The 17,685-nt window shown below is 35.8% G+C and overlaps 1 protein-coding gene across 1 annotated transcript in view; it reads left to right on the forward strand.

The window, feature by feature from the left end:
• The first annotated feature begins 2,479 nt into the window (after nt 1-2,479).
• Nucleotides 2,480-17,685, forward strand: part of RNF111 (ring finger protein 111) — an 87,774-nt gene continuing 72,568 nt past the window's right edge. Inside the window, 1 exon segment of the mRNA XM_028505357.2 lies at nt 2,480-2,853. The gene's annotated coding sequence lies outside the window, so the exon portion shown is untranslated.

Raw genomic sequence — 17,685 nt, forward strand, 5'->3', positions numbered from 1 at the left:
GGATTGATTTTCAATATCTGAGATATTTGAGAGGCTGAAATGAATGGATGTATAGATTGATTAGAGGTAGGGAATGAGGGAGAGGGAATAGTCCAAGATGACCTTTAGGTTTCTGGTTAGATAACTTGACCCTATTGACTGAGGCAGGAAAGCCCAAGATGGATCAGGTGTAAATACAATATACCTTAATTAATTAATTAATTAATTTAGGACATGATGTGTTAGAGGTGCCTTGGGAGATTAAAGTGGAAATGACATGTCCAGTGCAGTTAGCCATATGGGTCTAGATCAGTCAGTGCTGTCCAGTTGGAATATTGTATGAGCTACAAATATAATTTCTAGTAGCCATATTTTGAAAAGAGAAAGAAACAGTTGAAATTAATTTTAATAGTGTATTTTAATTAACCCCAGGATTTCTCAACTGTACTATTAACATTTTGGGCCAGGCAACACTCTGTTGTGGAGTGCTATCCTGTGCATTGTAGGGCCTTTAGCATCATCCCTGGCCTCTTTGTTAGTAGATGCTACTAGCCACTCACCCTGACCCAAGTTGTGACAGCCAAAATGTCTCCAGATATTGCAGAATGTCCTGGGGCAGGGAGGTGGGGGAGCAAAATCATCCTGCTTGAGAAACACTGATTTAACCCAATATATCCACAATATTATTTACACATGTAATCAATATTAAAATGTATTGAGATTTTTACAAGTTTTTGTTGCATTGTAATTTTGAAATTGAATATACATTTTCCACTTACAGCATTTTTCAGTTTGTACAAACTACATTTCAAGTGCTCAACAACTATATGTGACCGTGCTTACTTTACTGAGGAACACTGGTCAGGAGCTTTTGAAAAAAAAGGCTGGGCCTGGAAATATAGAAAATATAGGCCTAGAAATAACAGTTTAACCCATGGCAGTAGATAAGATAGTCCAGGCAGAATTTGTATTTAGAGGGAGAAAGAGGACTGAGGGAAAATCCCAATCCAGTGCTCTTCCTGTTTCCACACACAATCTATTGGGTTGGCCAAAAAGTTCATTTTTTTTTCTGTAGGATGGGTTTAGTAGCACTTTGTTGTCTTTAACTTTATTTGAAACAATTTTGTTAGATTGTATTGTGACAGCTGTCATATCAACATGCATTAAAAAACATCAAAATTGGTGAATTTTTGTGTAGCCATTTTTATATTGAAGATAGAAGAAAATATGCAACATTTTCGGCATATTATACATTATTTTGTCAAGAGAGGTAAAATGCAAATGAAATGCAAAAAAAGATTTGTGTAGTGTATAGAGAAGGTTCTGTGACTGATTGAACATGTCAAAAGTGATTTATGAAGTTTTTGTGCTGGAGAGTTCTCACTAGATGACGATGCTCCATGGTTGGGTAGACCAGTTGAAGTTCATAGCTATCAAATCAAGGCATTAATTGAGAACAGTCAACATTCTACCACGTGGGACACAGCCAATATACTAAAAATATCCAGATCAATAAAGTTATTGGTGAAAATAAAAATGTGTGTTTTATTTTACAGAAAAAACTAAATGGACTTTTTGGCCAAACCAATCCTACACTTTCTTATTATTGTAAAATATTTTCTTTACTGAACAAAATGGAGAACATAAGTGAACAAAAGAAAGAGTACTGAGAAAAAGTTGATGACAAAGGGAGGGAATTAATATTTATTGAACACTTAATTGGTAAATAATGTTTGAAGCATTATATAAACTGTCTTATTTAATCTCACAAGAACCTTTGAGGTAAATAATGTTGTCTCAGCTTACAGCAAAGGAAACTAAGATTTTTTTGGTTTTAGATATGCTTTTATTTTATTTTTAAGATTGAGGTATAATTGACATACATTTATTTATTATTTATTTAAGAGATTTATAAAGGTTTAGTTTAGTACATCACTGTGATTTGAAAGGAAGTCTGATTCCAAAGCCTACATCCTCCTAATGCACATAGTGGGTCATTTGTTATCTAATGATTTTTATAAATAATTATGAAGGTGAGTGTGATTGTACAACCAGTTCCTGTATCTATGACCACTTTTGATCTGATTCTGGAAGCAAATTCGTTTAGATAGTGAGGTGCCATGATCTTTGTCATTAGCGAGTTTGACTTTGGTATCACACTAAACCATAAAATGTTTTTTAATTGTACTGTAAGTATGGTCAATAATTACGTGGTTAATTGTAAGTTTTAGTTACGAAAAATTATCTACGATGTATTCGGTATTTTAATTAAATACTGGACGCACAAGCACCAACGAAAATAAAATACTGTGATGAGCTTCCCGATACAGTTCGGCTTCACGGACAAACTGATAAAGCGAACACAAAGGGGAGGATCGGAGAAGAAGGGGCGGGACAGTGAGAAACTAGGATCTGAGCAAGCGCAGAAACAAACAGATGTTCACGGAGGCGTGAAGGCTACAGCGCTCTCACTTTCCGAACTGTCGTAAAGCCGCGGACTGTCGTGCTTGCTTGGTAGAGGAGGGATTGGTAAGGCGGCGGCGGCAGCAGAACAGCAGCAGTGGCGGCGACGGTGGCGAGGTGTTCGGTCTGCGCAGCACAGAAACGCCCACAGCTTCGGGGAAGGAGTTCCTGTGGGAGTAAATTAGGCATTCTAAACCCAAACCGGGTGAGCTGGGCCGAACCAGGCGCTGCCGCTCGCACAGTTTTGGTGGCGGTGACAGTCGCTGCTGTTGACTATAGGGGCCTATTAGGCCGAGATCTGAATCGCAGATCACTGGCTCTCGACACGTCCTCTTCCACTCTTCTATCTCCTGTCTTCCTTACTGGGCCAGCGATTCCAGGACCCTGGGAAGAGGGTGGCTAATGATTAAGGTGAGGGGGGTCAGGGGGTAGGGGGATCGATTAGAGGCCGCGCGTGCGCGCCACGGGGGAGGGGCCGGCCTGGAGGGGAGAAAGAGGAAGGGCTGCGGCGGCGGAAGGCTGGGGTCGGCGACCGGCCGGTTCTTGCTGGCTGCGACTTGACTTTAGGGTCTGGGTCTCCTCAGATTTGGTTTTGTTTGAACAGAGCATTGGGCTGCAGACACACCCACACCCCACACAGGAAGTGAGTGTGGGCGAGGGGATTTCTTTTTTGACTCTTCCTACAGTCTTAGGATGGGGGCTGAGGACCGAGTCGTGGGAGTGCGATTTGACAATGAAGCGATGAAGGTAGCCCGCACCCGGAGTGCTTGGAGGGCGTAAGTCAGCCCTGACGGTTGGGGAGTTGCCTTCCTGTGCGATCAAGGAACGTCGTCCGCGGAACTGCAGAAATACTGACGCCTCAGATTTCGTAGAGTTGGCTTTGGTCATTCAAAAAGAAGCTCAGTATATTTATTGTCTTTAGATAGTTTATCAGTCAGTGGTCTAGTAGAAATAGCTGTTTTATACTGCAGAAATAGAGTTTTCACAATAGTTGTTCAGTAGGTTATAATAAATCTTTACAGGTACTTTTTAACATAAGTCTAAGTTTTAACATTTAAGGAAATACCAGAAAGTGTAGGGCATTCACTTAATTTGTTTGTGTTTGTGGTGCGGAGTGACTCCTTTGTATTGTATGCTTTCCTGTTTCTTGACTTACATGCAGGACTCTGGAATGGTAAGATGCCAGCGGACACAGGCTTTATAGTTTTTGAATCTGTCAATCCAAACTTTATTTTATTTGGTATTTTATGTTTAATTTTATTTTAGGGACCTCTTGAACCAAAAGAACAGACTGGGGAAAAGATAAGCTACAGTTTCATTTTCTTTCCCATTTTGTTTGTCATTGCTTTCAAATATTAGAATGTAATTTCGTTATTACGTAAAGATCTGTAATACTGGTTTTACTTAGCTTTAGGAGGGTGAAGATCTACATTTAACAGTTATGTGTATCTTTTAGTAAAAATTTCGTATCTTATAAACCGTGTTGTTTTTTCATACTAGTCTTTGGCTGTGTTTGTTAGACTAAAAGAACAGATAGGATGAGAAAGAAGTCTTTTTATTCTAAAAAGAATCTTAATTTTTTAAAAGTCTTGGATTATTTTACTTTAGTCTATCTCTTGTCATTTAATCTTGGTAAGAAAAAAAATAAACTTTGTTTACTCCTGGTAATGCTCTGTAAGTCATCCTGAATAATTTTTCTCTCAGGAACCTGTGATCACTGTTCAGTAAAAGTCCAGAATTACATTGAATGCCATACACATCTGTTCTTTCTTTCCTGCATGCTACAGATTCTTGGTAACAGCAGGCCCAGGTTTCCACAGGTACTTGATTTAAACCATTACGTGAGGAGTGAGTGGCAAATGTTTAAAAATAGATATTACTGAGCTTATGTTTTATTGTTTTATTTTTTGTTTATTGATTTTAGAGAGTGAGAGAGGAAAGGAGAGAGAGAATGAAACAGAAACATTGATTTGTTGTTCCACTTATTGATGCATTTATTGGTTGATTCTTGTATGTGCCCTGACCTGGGATGGAACCTGTAACTTTGGTGTGTGCCAATGATGCCCTAACCAACTGAGCTAACTGGCCAGGGCCTGAGTTTACATTTTATGTAGAGGTACTTTATTATTATTATTTAGTCACTCAGTAAGTATTTATTGAATGCCTTGGGTTCTTGGCATTGTTTTTGGTCTTCAGTGAAGAAGGCATGCTGCCCTCATGGAGTTGACATTCTATAGGGGGAAACTGGAAATAAACAGAATAGTTTTAGGTAGTGATAAGTGCCATGAAGAAAATAGGGCCATGTAATGGAGAATTAATGGAAGGGGGGCTCTAGTACAGATTGAGTGGTTAGAGAGGGCCTCTTTTTAGAGGTAATATTTGACTTGCAATTAGTGACTGGAAAGTGTTAGCTATAGTGGTAGTCTGGAGACAGAGTGCTGCAGACAAAGGGAACAGCACATGTATTAAGTTGGGTTTGATTCTGGAGGATCTACAAGTCAAAACTGTTTGATTTGTCTGTTAGGGTTTTTCATAATTGCTGGTAGACAGTTTAAAAAGAAAGGTTAAATATATTGTGTAGGTAGCAGCCACATATAATGTGTTGACCTTGTTTAAATCCTGATACAAACCAAGAAAGTCAGTCATTTTTAGAACACTGTAGGGGAAATTTGAATGTGGAAGGGTATTAGATGATGTCAAGGAATTATTGTTAATTTTATTAGGGATGATAATGGCATGTTTATGTAAGAATATGCCCATATCTTTTAGGAGTGGAGACTGAAGAATGAAGAAGAGAAATAAGATGTCTGGTATTTGTTTTAAAATACTTCAAAGCAAAAACAGGAGTGAGGAGATGAGATAGATGAAGCAAGTGTGGTGCAATCTTGATAATAGTTGGGGTTGGGCAGTAGGTATGTGGGTATTAATAATGCTCTCTGCTTTTGTGAGTTGTAAAAATGTTCATGTTTAGAAATGTATTTGAAATAATGTATACCATTTATTCAACAAATATGAGTGTTATATTTCAGACACTTTGTCAGTGCTTGAGTTAAAACAAAGAACAGGACCTTTAGGCCTGCCTTGTGAGGAGCTTATGGTTTGCTGGACGGAGTAATAGTCCCTTAGTTTGTAGTGTATTAACGTGGAAAGTAGATTTTTGTGGAGGACATATAGTGTCTTAGTGTTTATGTGGTTCCTTAAAAAGTATTTTTCTTTTTCTAGAGAATTAAAAATTTAAGAAATTCTAAATGAAGCTGGCTGTGTGCTATTGTGAGTTCCTTGTAGCCATTGCCCTTATTCATATGTCCTCTAGGACATCAGGATAAATCACTTGTTCTCACTATCTTTTCACATCCCAATTTGTCTTTATTTAAATTTTTATTTTGAAATTATTTCAAACATAAAGAAAAGTATAAAATAGTACTGACAACTCTTAAATAGCCTATACTCAGATTTACCAATTTGTCACATTTGCTTTCTCATTCTGCTTTCTGTATCACTTTATTGATTTTTATTTTTTCATTAAAATTTTATTTTTATCCCCACTAGAGGTATCTTTTCATTGCTTTTAGTGAGAGGAAGAGATGGAGAGAAACATCAAGGTGTGAGAGAAACGTCGATTGGTTCACTCCCGTACGAGGCATTGTACGTGCCTGGACCAGGGATCGTAGGCGTCTGGATCCGGGATCAAACCTGCAACCTAGATATGTGCCCTGACCAGGAATGGAAGCTGCAACCCTTTGGTTAAGGGACATGTTCCAACCAGCTGAGCCACACCAGCCAGGGCTCTATATCACTTTAGAGTAAATTAGTATATATTATGCCCATTCGTCTCTATCCACTGTGCATTGCATTTTCTTGCATTATCACAGTACATTTACTAAATTCAGAAATTTAACACTAATAATATGAACCTTTAGTCTATAGACCCTATTCCAGTTTGCTAAATTTGTCACAATAATAGCATTTGTTTCTTTATAGCATTTTCCCCATAGGATCCACTCCAGATCTCAGATTGCATTTAGTTGCTGTAACTTAGTTGCCTTTAATCTGAAATAGCACCTTAGCCTTTCTCTTTCGTTACAGTAACATTTTTGAAGAAGATAGGCTATATATTTTAGCAAATATTCTTCAATTTGGATTTGTCTGATATTTCCTCATAATTAGATTCAGATTAAACATCCTCAGCCAGGAATTTTGTATTCTTTTCAAGGTAGGAACAAAAATCTGTCATTGGTCTGTCCTTCATGGGTGATGTTGGTTTGTAATTACCTGGTCACAGTGTTGTCTGGTTTCTTCACAGAATAGTTATTGTTTTTCCCCTTGCATCTAACAAGCAATCTGAGAATAACTTTGAGACAGTGCAGATATCTGCTTCTAATTAGATCTTCTGTATCCTCATCAAATTTGCCTCTTGGATTTAGCATGTATTGATGATTCCTGCCTGTACTGATCTTTGCTTTGATGGTTGCAAAATGGTTATTTTTCTAACTCCTCCATGTCCTCTACCTTACCAGTAGGCATTCTGTTGCAGGAAGAAGCGTTTTTACCTCTATTATCAATATGGATACATGTACTTTCTATTTTAGTATGGGTTACAATCCATTAGTACCTTTATTTTTTTATGTTCCAGTTGTCCCAGATTGGCTCAGTGGGCACCTATTCACCCTGGCTCCATGTCTATTTGACAAAATCTCTTAAATTTTTTTGAGTATTTCCTTGCTTTTCTGACATCAAAATGTTCCAAGTTTTTCTTGATTCTTTCTGTCTCAACTCTGGAATTAGCCATTCTCCAAGGAGGCTTGGTTCCATTTAGTAGGAAATCCAACTTGCTTTTGAGTTATCTATTTATATATAGCAATAATCTCTTCTTTCCTGGATAAGGACATCCTCTGAGAAACTAAATATAAATTAGATTTTTATAGTGGGTTAATAGTTCTACGAAGATTTTATTTATGAAGTAATAATTATATAAGTTAGCAGTTTATTATATTTGCCCCCCCAAAAACTATTTTTGTTTATTTTTTTAATTGAACTTGTTGAGGTGACATTGGTTAATAAACTATAGGTTTCAGATATAAAATTCTGTAATACGTCTTCTGTGTATTGTATTGTGTGTTCACCACCCCAAGTTAATCCTTCTTCAAAAAGCAACTATTTTATTTTTCTACTTTCCTTTTCAAATAAGTGATTCTGATATGATCTTAATGGTGTGATCAAGTGAAATAGAAGGGATAAAATAAAAAGGTTATTTTACCGTGTGTGTGTGTGTGTGTGTGTGTGTGTGTAGGAGGTATGTATTTAGGGGAGGGTTTAACTAATCTGTTAAAAAAGTGACTTAAGGTTTACATACTTAAAGTGTTTTTAAGTCTTAAGACTTTCTGGTCAGAAGGAAATTGTTGCTTTTTAACCAGCTTTGTAAATGAAAATTTTTATTATAATATAGAATAATATTTCTGTATTCTGTAATACAGAAATACAGAAACTCACAGGCACAATATTACATTATATTCAGGTAGTTACTTATACATCTTGGTATATTTCATAGACATTCTCTCACCTGTACATGAGTATGTCCTGTTTTTAAAATCTTTAAAACTTGACATATGAGTATTTCCAAATAATGTTTTGAATGATTTTTATTTTTGAACCAATTAATATTTGTACATGGTTTCAAATGTTGGTTCCAAAAGGCTTGTACTGAAAAACAGCAGTCTTCTTTGCAACCCCTCCTAATCCCCTAGTTCCACTTCCTAAGCAGAAACATTTTCAGCTCTTAAGATTTTCTTTTCTAGTATTTACCTTCATGTTTCTAAATAGCATTCTTGTATGTCTACTTAGCCACTTTTGATGGCAGTTTTTGTTTTTTAAATGATTTAATTTTTTAAAGGTAAATACATGTAAACATTACCAAACTCATAACACACAAAGGATACACAGGGAAAACTAAGTCTCCTTGCAATCCCTGTGTTCCTACAACTCAGTTTCTCGTTCTTGGAGTTGTATCTCCTTTTTCTATTTCATATGTTTAACAGGAGAGCAGTGGTTTTCAGTATGTGGTGTGGATTCTTAAGGGAGTCTGCAAATGTTTCAAAAGGTCTGCTAGGGTGAAACTTTCATAATAATACTAAATTCTTTGCTGCTTAACTATGTTGACATTTGCACTGATGGTGCAAATACAGTGGTGCATAGGAATGCTGGCCTTGCATTGCCTATCAAGACAGTGGGAAAAAGCACTACTAATTGTTATATTCTTCACCTCTACACATGGGGGAAAAAAAGATTTCACTTGTCAAGTAGTAAAACTTGTTAATTTTATTAATCTTGACTCGAGTGCATGTCTTTTTAATATTTCATGTGACAAAATAGGAAGAATGTTATAAAGTGCTTCTGCTGTATACCAAAGTATGATGCTAGTCTTGAGGAAAAACACTTGTGGGTTGACTTGTGAGCTGGGCTAACTAGTTGCTTTTTCATGGAACACTATTTTTACTTGAAAGAATGACAGACTATGGTTATTTAAACTTGGGTATTTATACATATTTTCTCAAAAATAAATGAAGTGAGCCTGTCGCTTCAGGAAAAACAACTGACAATTTGTTGCCAAGATAAAATTTAGGCTCTCAAGCAAAAATTAGAGTTTTGGAAAAACATATCTGCCACTATGAGCTTGGCAGCTTCTCAGGACCTTTCTGATGATATCAATGGTGATATTAACAAATGTGTGTGTATATGAATATTTTTCTTCATAGATAGCAGTTCTGGGTAGCAGTTCTAATGCCTGGACTTACTTTCTAATCATCATCTTTTTGTCCTGACCAAACTTCAGTTTAACATATTTTTTCTTTTCTCTCATCATCTTTACTAAGTCACAGTTGCCCTTTTCTCTGATATCTGGAAGAACTCACAGTTTATGTATATTGAAACCAAAATTCTGAAGATTGCCCAAAGAGTATTTAAGTAAATATATGTAGGCTGGACTTGTATTTATCACATTGGGGTTAGGATTACTGTGTTTTTCTAGACTATGAAATATTTTGGGACAGGGTAGCATTATTAACTGTCTTCTTAATTATTACCTAATAATTAAGGATTGGTAGCAAAAAAAGAAAAAGTTTGTTGAATAAAGTGGTGACATTAACATATAGGATAATGAATCTTGGTTTCCTCAAATCAGTATCCTAGAATTTTTTTAATAGCTTGCTATTTTTGTTTTTTACTGCAAGGATTTTAACTTTGCTCTCTGAATACAGATCCACGGAAGACAAAAATGCCATTTAGCCAGAATAATCTTGGCCTTAAGTTGCCCATAAAATACAAAATATAGACGTACCATTTCTCAAAGTCTAACACATCATTTTTCCTTTAGCAGTGGAACAAATTACATTTTATTGTTAAACACCAGATGAAGTAGTAGTCTGTGTGTATGGTCCATGTTGTGGGAAAAATAATGGCTTTAAACATTAGAATCTGACAGCACAGCAATGTGTTCACATGAGAGGTGCATGGGAAATGAGACTAACCAGAGGAGAGTAAAATTTTATCGTTTTGTGTTCTGGGCATATAGTCATTGAGCAGAATAGCAAGCATAATCTGCGTGGTTTAAATTATTTTTTTCTTGTCTTCATGTAGTTTAGATTTTTTAAAATTTATTGTAGTTTAGAAAAAATTTTTAATTTATTGATTTTTAATTTAGGAAGAAAGAGAAACATTGATTTATTGTTCTATTTATTTATGCATTCATTGGTTGATTCTTGTATGTGCCCTGACTGGGGATCGAACCTACAACCTTGTAGGATTGGGATGATGCTTTAACCAACTGAGCTCCCTGGCCAGGGCCTTCACATAGTTAATTCACATTGTGAATATGCTCTCTATCCAGAAGTGTTCTCTGTGATCCAGTTTTTAGTATGTCTTTACCTTCAATCCTTAAAACTCTTGCCCTGAACAATGTGGCTCAGCAGGTTGGACATTGTCCCACAAAGTGAAGTGCCACCAGTTCAGTTCCAGGTCAAGGCACATGCCAAGGTTGAGAACCATGTCCCTGATTGGGAGCATGAAAGAGGCAGTGGACTGGTCTTTCTCTTTCACACATTGATGTTTCTCTCCCTCTCTTTCTCCCTCCCTTCCCCTCTCTCTAAAAATAAATAAATAAAATCTTTTTAAAAATTAATAGAATGTCGGTCACTTTTCCTGGTTTTTCTCTTATGACTCTTGTTCTCATTCTTTAGAACATACTCTTTAATGCTCTTAGGTTGCATATTTTGACCTAAATGACATAGGCAGAGCAAAAATAACTTTTATCTGAAACTCGTTAGACTTCATTCAAGGAGAAATTGTTTTTTGGAGTAGTTTTGCTCACCCTGTTAAATCTTACATGCTCAGTAGCTACCATTTTTCCAAACTAGTTTCCTGTTTTAATTTTATTTACTGTTTTGCTCCAACCTTTGCTTTAGGTCTTTAATAACTCAGAGTTTTGGTCTGATCTTCAAGATGTTCAACTCAAATAGGATAGACTAGCTTGAGGTGAGTGTACTTATAAAATTGAAGGCCTGTTTTTTAAAAATAAATTCAAAGGGAAAGTCAGTGGACTTTTTTGCCAGGATTATTTCTAAGAACTAGTTGACGCTTCAACTTCAAAAACAGCAATAAAAGCCAGAATACGCATACATTGTCTTGCTTAAAATTTTTAACAACTCTTTGAGGAACTAAAGATTTCCATTTTGCAAATGAGGACATTTAGGTACATAATGGTTAGTAGTAGTGATAAGGTAAAGTGATTTTAAGTCAGTAGGTTTTTGAGTCACTGGCAAAAGGAATTACAAAATGCAGGGGCTTAGCTAGTATTTCTGTATTGCCTTTAAGGAAAACAGTAAGGTATATGTTTATGTCCAGTGAGCATAGTCTTTGTCAAAAGAGAGGGAAGGATGGTAATGTTTTATCTGGATGGTATGATTGGAGGTGGGGGCATGTTTTCTCTGTGCTTTTCCTGTGTATTCCAGATTTTCTATAGTGAACGTACATTTTTTTTAAGATTCTATCTATCTATCTATCTATCTATCTATCTATCTATCTATCTATCTATCGAGAGGGTAAGGGAAGGAGGAAGAGAAGAGAGAGAAACATCAATGTGTGGTTGCCTCTCACTTGCCCCATACTGGGGACTGGCCTGCAACGCAAGCATGTGACCTGACTGGGAATCGAACCAGTCACCCCTCTGTTCACAAACTGGTGCTCAGGCCACTGAGCCACACCAGCCAGGGCTAGTGAACATATTTTAAAAAGCAATTTAGTTGAGGTATAATTTATATTCAATAAAAGCACATATTTTACTGTATATTTCATTGAGTTTTGGTAAATGTCTATGAGGTCTGTTTAGAAGGTATCCAACCATGTAATATGAAAAATAGAGATATTTATTGAAGAAGGTACAAGATACAGGAAACAGTATACATAGGACAGTGACACCTCAGTCCCCTTCAAAGTAGGCATCTTGGGACCTCACACAGTTCTCCCAGTCACCATCAGCTACCCTGTCATTATTTTCCTGAATCTCATTGAAGAACTGAAGTCTCTTCTCTTTCAGAGGTGATTTTAGTTTTGGGAAAAGCCAGAAGTCACAGCACACCAAATCTGGGCCATAGAGGGGCTGAGTGACCTGGGCGATTTGAAGTTTCCTCAACAAGCTGTGAAACGTGATGTGTTATGAGTGGGTACACTGTTGTGATGAAGCTGCCAGTCACCAGTTGCCCATAGCTGCAGCCTTCTGAATCATCCAAATAGGTCCTGTGGAGGAATGTTCAAGCTTCATGCAAAATGTGATGAGGAAACGTTGCTCTACTTGCTCAGTTATTTTGAATGCAATGGCCACACAGTGCACATAGTGGTGTCTACCTCCTCTACTGACTAGTACAGTGAAGTCATTGTTCATAAGTGCACAATGCAGCTCACTCTCCTTGGCTGCCAGGTTACATGGATATTGTGCAAACCATTTTCATTATACTGACAATGGCTGGACTTTTTCTGGACAGATGTCATATATATGTGTGTGTGTGTGTGTATATATATATATATATATATATATCTCCATGTAACCATCCCAATGAGGATATAAACATTCCATCACCCTAGAAAGTTTTTTCTTGTTCCCGAGTCACAAGTTACCTCATCTCCTGATCTAGGCAACCACTGATAGGCAACCATTGATTTTTACCATTATGGACTAGTTTTGTTTCTTCTAGAACTTCATAGAAATAAAATTATATAGTATCACACTTTTGTATTGAGCTTCTTTTGGTCTTCAAATGTTTCCTCTCCAGCATTTAATTTTTATTTTATGTTGTATAGTTGACTGCAGTATTATAATAGTTTCATGTGTACAATATAGTGATTTGACATTTGTTTGTCCTATAATATGATATCTCTAGCATTTTATTGTGAAAAAATCTCAAACATAAATAAAAGTTAAAAATTGTGGCAGTGAATGCCCATCTCCCCATCACCTTGATTCTGCAGAACAGTTTGCTAGTTTTGCTTTATCACATCTTTTTATGTGTGTTTCTTTAACCTGAATCAGTCAAGCTTATTGGTGTTTTGTGGTGGTTTTTTGCGTTTTAAAGTAAGTTGCAGACAGTGCATTTACCACTAAACAAATTCAGCTTCTGTGTCATTAACTATAGTTGAATATTTGCTTACAATTATGTTTCTTTTTTTATACTCAGCCTGTCATTCAAATACAGCTGTTTTTAAAGGAGAATTTATAGCCCTGGCTAGTGTGCCTCAGTGGATTGAACAATGGCCTGCAAACCAAAGGGTCACTGGTTTGATTCCCTGTTGGGGCACACTGCCTGGGTTGTGGGCCAGGCCCCCAATTGGGTGTGTGCAAGAGGCAACCACACATTGATGTTTCTCTCCCTCCCTTTCTCCCTTCCTTCCCCTCTGTCTAAAAATGAATTTAAATTAAAAAAAAGTAAAGTAGGATTTACATATATAATGAAATGTACAAATCTTAAGTCTACCATTTAAGTTTTGCCAAATGTATGCATTTGTGCAATCCAAATCCTTATGAAGAAATAGAACATTACCAGCACATCAAAAAGTTCCCTCATGCACCTATCTATTCAGTCTTTTCCCTATCCTTTGTACAATATAGCCAGTGTTTAAGTTTTCTTTTTCACTTTAGGTTAGGTTTGTCTGTTCTAGAACATCAATGTCAATGGAATCACTGATACTTTGTATCTAACTTCTTTCCTTTAGCAGGATGTTCTTGAAATTCATCTATAATGTTGCAGTACTTGTATCAGTAGGTTTTTCTTTGTTGCTATTTGGTGTCTTGTTATATCTTTGTATCATAATTTGTCCATTTACTTGTTGGGGATTTGTTTTTCCCAAGTTTTTGGTTATTATAAGTAAAGCTATGAGCATTCACATACAGATCTTTTTGTGTACCTATGTTTTCAGACCTGGAATGGTTTGAAATACCTTACGGGGAATTACTGGTTCATAGGGTAGATGGATGTGTAACTTCATTAGAAGCTGTCAAAGAGTTGTGTGTGGATTTCCAATTGTGCCACATCCTTGTTAACATTGGATGTTTTTGTGTTTTTATTTTAGCCTTTTATTGGGTATACAGTTGTATCTCATTGTGGTTTTAATTTGCATTTCTCTGATGATTAAAGATATTCAGCATTTTGACATGCACTTATTGGCCATTTTTATGTTTTGAGATCATTTGCCTATATTTTAGGGGGAGGTTGTCTTATTAAGATGTGAGAGTTTTACATATATTTGGATTCAGGTATGTGTGTATTTATGTATACGTATAAATTACATGCATATATAATTGTCTTTGTCTTTAGGTTATTAACTTATCTTTTTGCTTTCTCAGTGGTATTTCTGAAGAGCAGGTTTTCATTTGGATAAAGTTTAGTTTATCAATTTTTAAAAAGTGGTTAATGCTTTTTGTATTTCACAAAATCTTTGCCCATGGTATGATAACATAAATTTTGTGCTATATTTCTTTTAGAAGTTTAATAATTTTCATTTTTGGGTTTAAGTCTGTGATCCTTTTTGAGTTAATTTTTGTGTCTGGTGTGAGGTAAGGGTTGAGATTTTTTTTCCTGTGTGGCTCACAAGTTGTTCTGCCACCATTTGTTGAAAAGACTTTTCCTTTCCTGTTATTTGTTGAAAATCATTTGGTGATAGTGTAATCTGTTTCTGGACTCCAGTCTATTTTTTATGCCAGCAGTACCCTGTTTTAATGCAGTTGAGTTTTAATCTGTCATCTGGCTGTTTGTTTTCTATTTATCTCATCTGTTCTATTCTTCTGTGGTTTTTTTTTCATGTCCTGCTCCCTTTATGCTTGTGTTTTTGTTTGTTCTTTTTGCATTATATTTTATTTCCACTTTTGACTTAATTAACTATACTTACACGTTTTATTTTTGTGTGTGTGGTTGCTCTAGAGTTTATAGTATACATCTTGAACTTTTTTCACAGTCTGCCTTCAGGAAATAATAAATAGGCTGACACTATTTCATGTCTAAGAAACTTGTAACAGTCTTCTAATTGCCCTTCTCTTGTTTTTTTGTATTATTGTCATGCATTTTACTTTTCATGTAACTAGTTTTGGGAGGATTTCTTTGTTCAAATTTTGTGTTTATAGCTAGAGAATAATCCCTGTGAGGGTGTCTCTGTGAGGGAAGGTGCTGGTAGGACTCACTTTATTCCATTCTACTTTTACAAAAGTGACCAGATGGTGATGATTTATGAAAAAGTCTTTAAAATTTGATAAATTCAGACCAGAAATATTGATATTTATGTCTGACAAAAAGATGGTTATATTATATTCTCTTTTACAGAATTAGATGAAAATTATAACTTGAAGCATTTGTGAGTGAATGTCTCTGAATATTACCCAGACAATAACTTTCGGCAAATTATTTAATGAAACCATTTTTAAAAATTCCTCCCCTATGTCTCATCTGTATGTAAGATAACTTTAGATTAATACTTTAAATTGTATTAAAGTTTTTATTTTTAAGTGACTTTGCTAATCATTCTAAGCTTTTATTTTCAGGTCCTGATTGTGTCATTCAGTTTATATGTAATCCCTTTCCAACTTTGTGTCATTTGAGAACATGGTAGACGTTTCATTTACACATTTATGTGAAATGGTTAAAAACAGATTTTGGAATGTGTATTGTAAGCTAACTTTTAATTATTCCTTTTTATATTGCTGATTATTTATATAATTCTAGACAAGTTTTGTAGTTGATTTTTCTTTCTTTTTTAATTTATTGATTAGAGAGGGAGAGATGGGAGAGAGAGGGAGGGAGACCAGGGCGTGTGAGGGGTGAGGGGGCAGAGAGAGAGAGAGAGAGGGGCAGGCTGAGAGAGAGAAACATGGATTTGTTGTTCCACTTATTTACGCATTCATTGGCTGCTTCCTGTATGTGCCCTGACCAGGAATGGAACCTGCAACCTTGGCAAATGGGGGATGATGCCCTAAACAGCTGAGCAATCCAGCCAGGGAAATCTTTATTTTCTTTTCACTTTTAAGTGTATTATAGCTTACAGTTCTTCTCTGCCCACTGGAGGATACTGAAATTGAGACTGTGCTGCCTGATTTGAGAGGTGGGGACTTTGGTGTTACTGTTGAAGATTAAAGAAGAACATGCCCTGGTTGGGTAGCTCAGTTGTTTACAGTGTCTCCTTATACGACAAGGTTGAGAATTTGATTCCTGGTCAGGGCACATGCAAGAATCAACCAATGAATGCATAAGTAGGTGGAACAACAGATCGACTCTTTCTCTCTTTCCTTTCCCCTCTCTCTTTAAAAATCAATAAATAAAAAATGAAAAAAAATAAGGTTATGGGAGAACTTAGGGCTGTAGTTTTAGTAATGTAGATTTCTCTGTTTGGTTGAAATGAATTTTGGGGAATTTGTAATTTGGTGGGCCTGCATCTAGTCTTTCATATACTGAAAAGTATCCTAAAAAGTTATCTAATTTCCATTTTTTGTTCCTAACAATAATTCTATACAAATAGTTGTTTGAAGTAGAATGGCACCTTGAGATTATATGCTGTCTATTATAAGATCATATGTTGTCTTTCAGTCTTTTGGGTAATTGATTTTAGACATTTGTAGTTGTACTTCATTATTAAATATGTAGTTCAGGGAATCTCTGCCATGGAAAATAGGGTAATTAAGTCTCATTTCTTCCCATTTCACTTTTTCCTTTTATTCTTCCTGAAAAACCTTCCCTGATACACCCTCCTCTTAAGAATTGGGTTTCTTTTTAAATCACAGAAGTCACTTACAAATGATTTGTAGACTTTCAGGGCAGGTAAATGGTGCAGAAGGAGGTTGGAGTCTCTTCCCAGTTGCTTTGGCTGGATACTGATGTCAATATTTCTGCCTTGAAACTTTATTAAATATTTTGGAAAACAAATGGAACTGGATCTAGGAAAGAATTTATTGCTGAGTTCTCTTGTGAAACCTGATTTGAAATATTAACTGCAGTACTAAGAAAAGGTTTTAGTCAGAGTTTGTCCTTTTCACTGTAGTTGAAGGGAAGCATCAGTACTATATTAACAAGGTGTTCTGAAATTCCCAATTTTATATCTGTTAAAAATTCTGTAGTTTAGCCTTCGTCCTGTAATTTAGCCCTCGGTTTTAGGATTGAGAGGCAGCAGGAACCAAAGTTGTTAAATAACAAACTTGAATCCCTTTTTTCTGTTTCATTACTTTGCTTTACAAGATTCTCAAAAAGAAAATAAAGAATGGAGGTCACCTATGTTTTCCTTTTTGTTAGCTTGAAGATTGTCCTGGCACATTAGGAACATAGTTTCAAATTTTGCAAGTATTTTATATAGTATTTAAAATTTTTTATTCTTTTACCATTAAGAATTTAAATGCAATTTTGGTACTATTGAAATTTTCATTTTATTTTGTACGTTTTCAATAAAAACTGAGATAGCATTGTTAGTCATTAGCATCCTACCATTTTAACTTGGTAAGCAAGTACAAATCATTAACCATGTGTTGTAAATAGCCTAAAACATGCTACATGCATTTTTTCTGATAACACTGTTTCCTGGATGGCTCAGAATTATGATTCTGTGCTACCTTACAGTGTTGCCTTAAGAATCTCTTCACATGAATACTGTTATTTAATCTAGATAAACTGCTGACTTTTTAGTTATTGGGACAAGTGCCTTAGTTGTTCTTTCTCTTAATTAAGT

This window comes from Phyllostomus discolor, chromosome 1 (genome assembly GCF_004126475.2).
Source record: "Phyllostomus discolor isolate MPI-MPIP mPhyDis1 chromosome 1, mPhyDis1.pri.v3, whole genome shotgun sequence".
In the NCBI taxonomy this organism is placed as follows: domain Eukaryota; kingdom Metazoa; phylum Chordata; class Mammalia; order Chiroptera; family Phyllostomidae; genus Phyllostomus; species Phyllostomus discolor.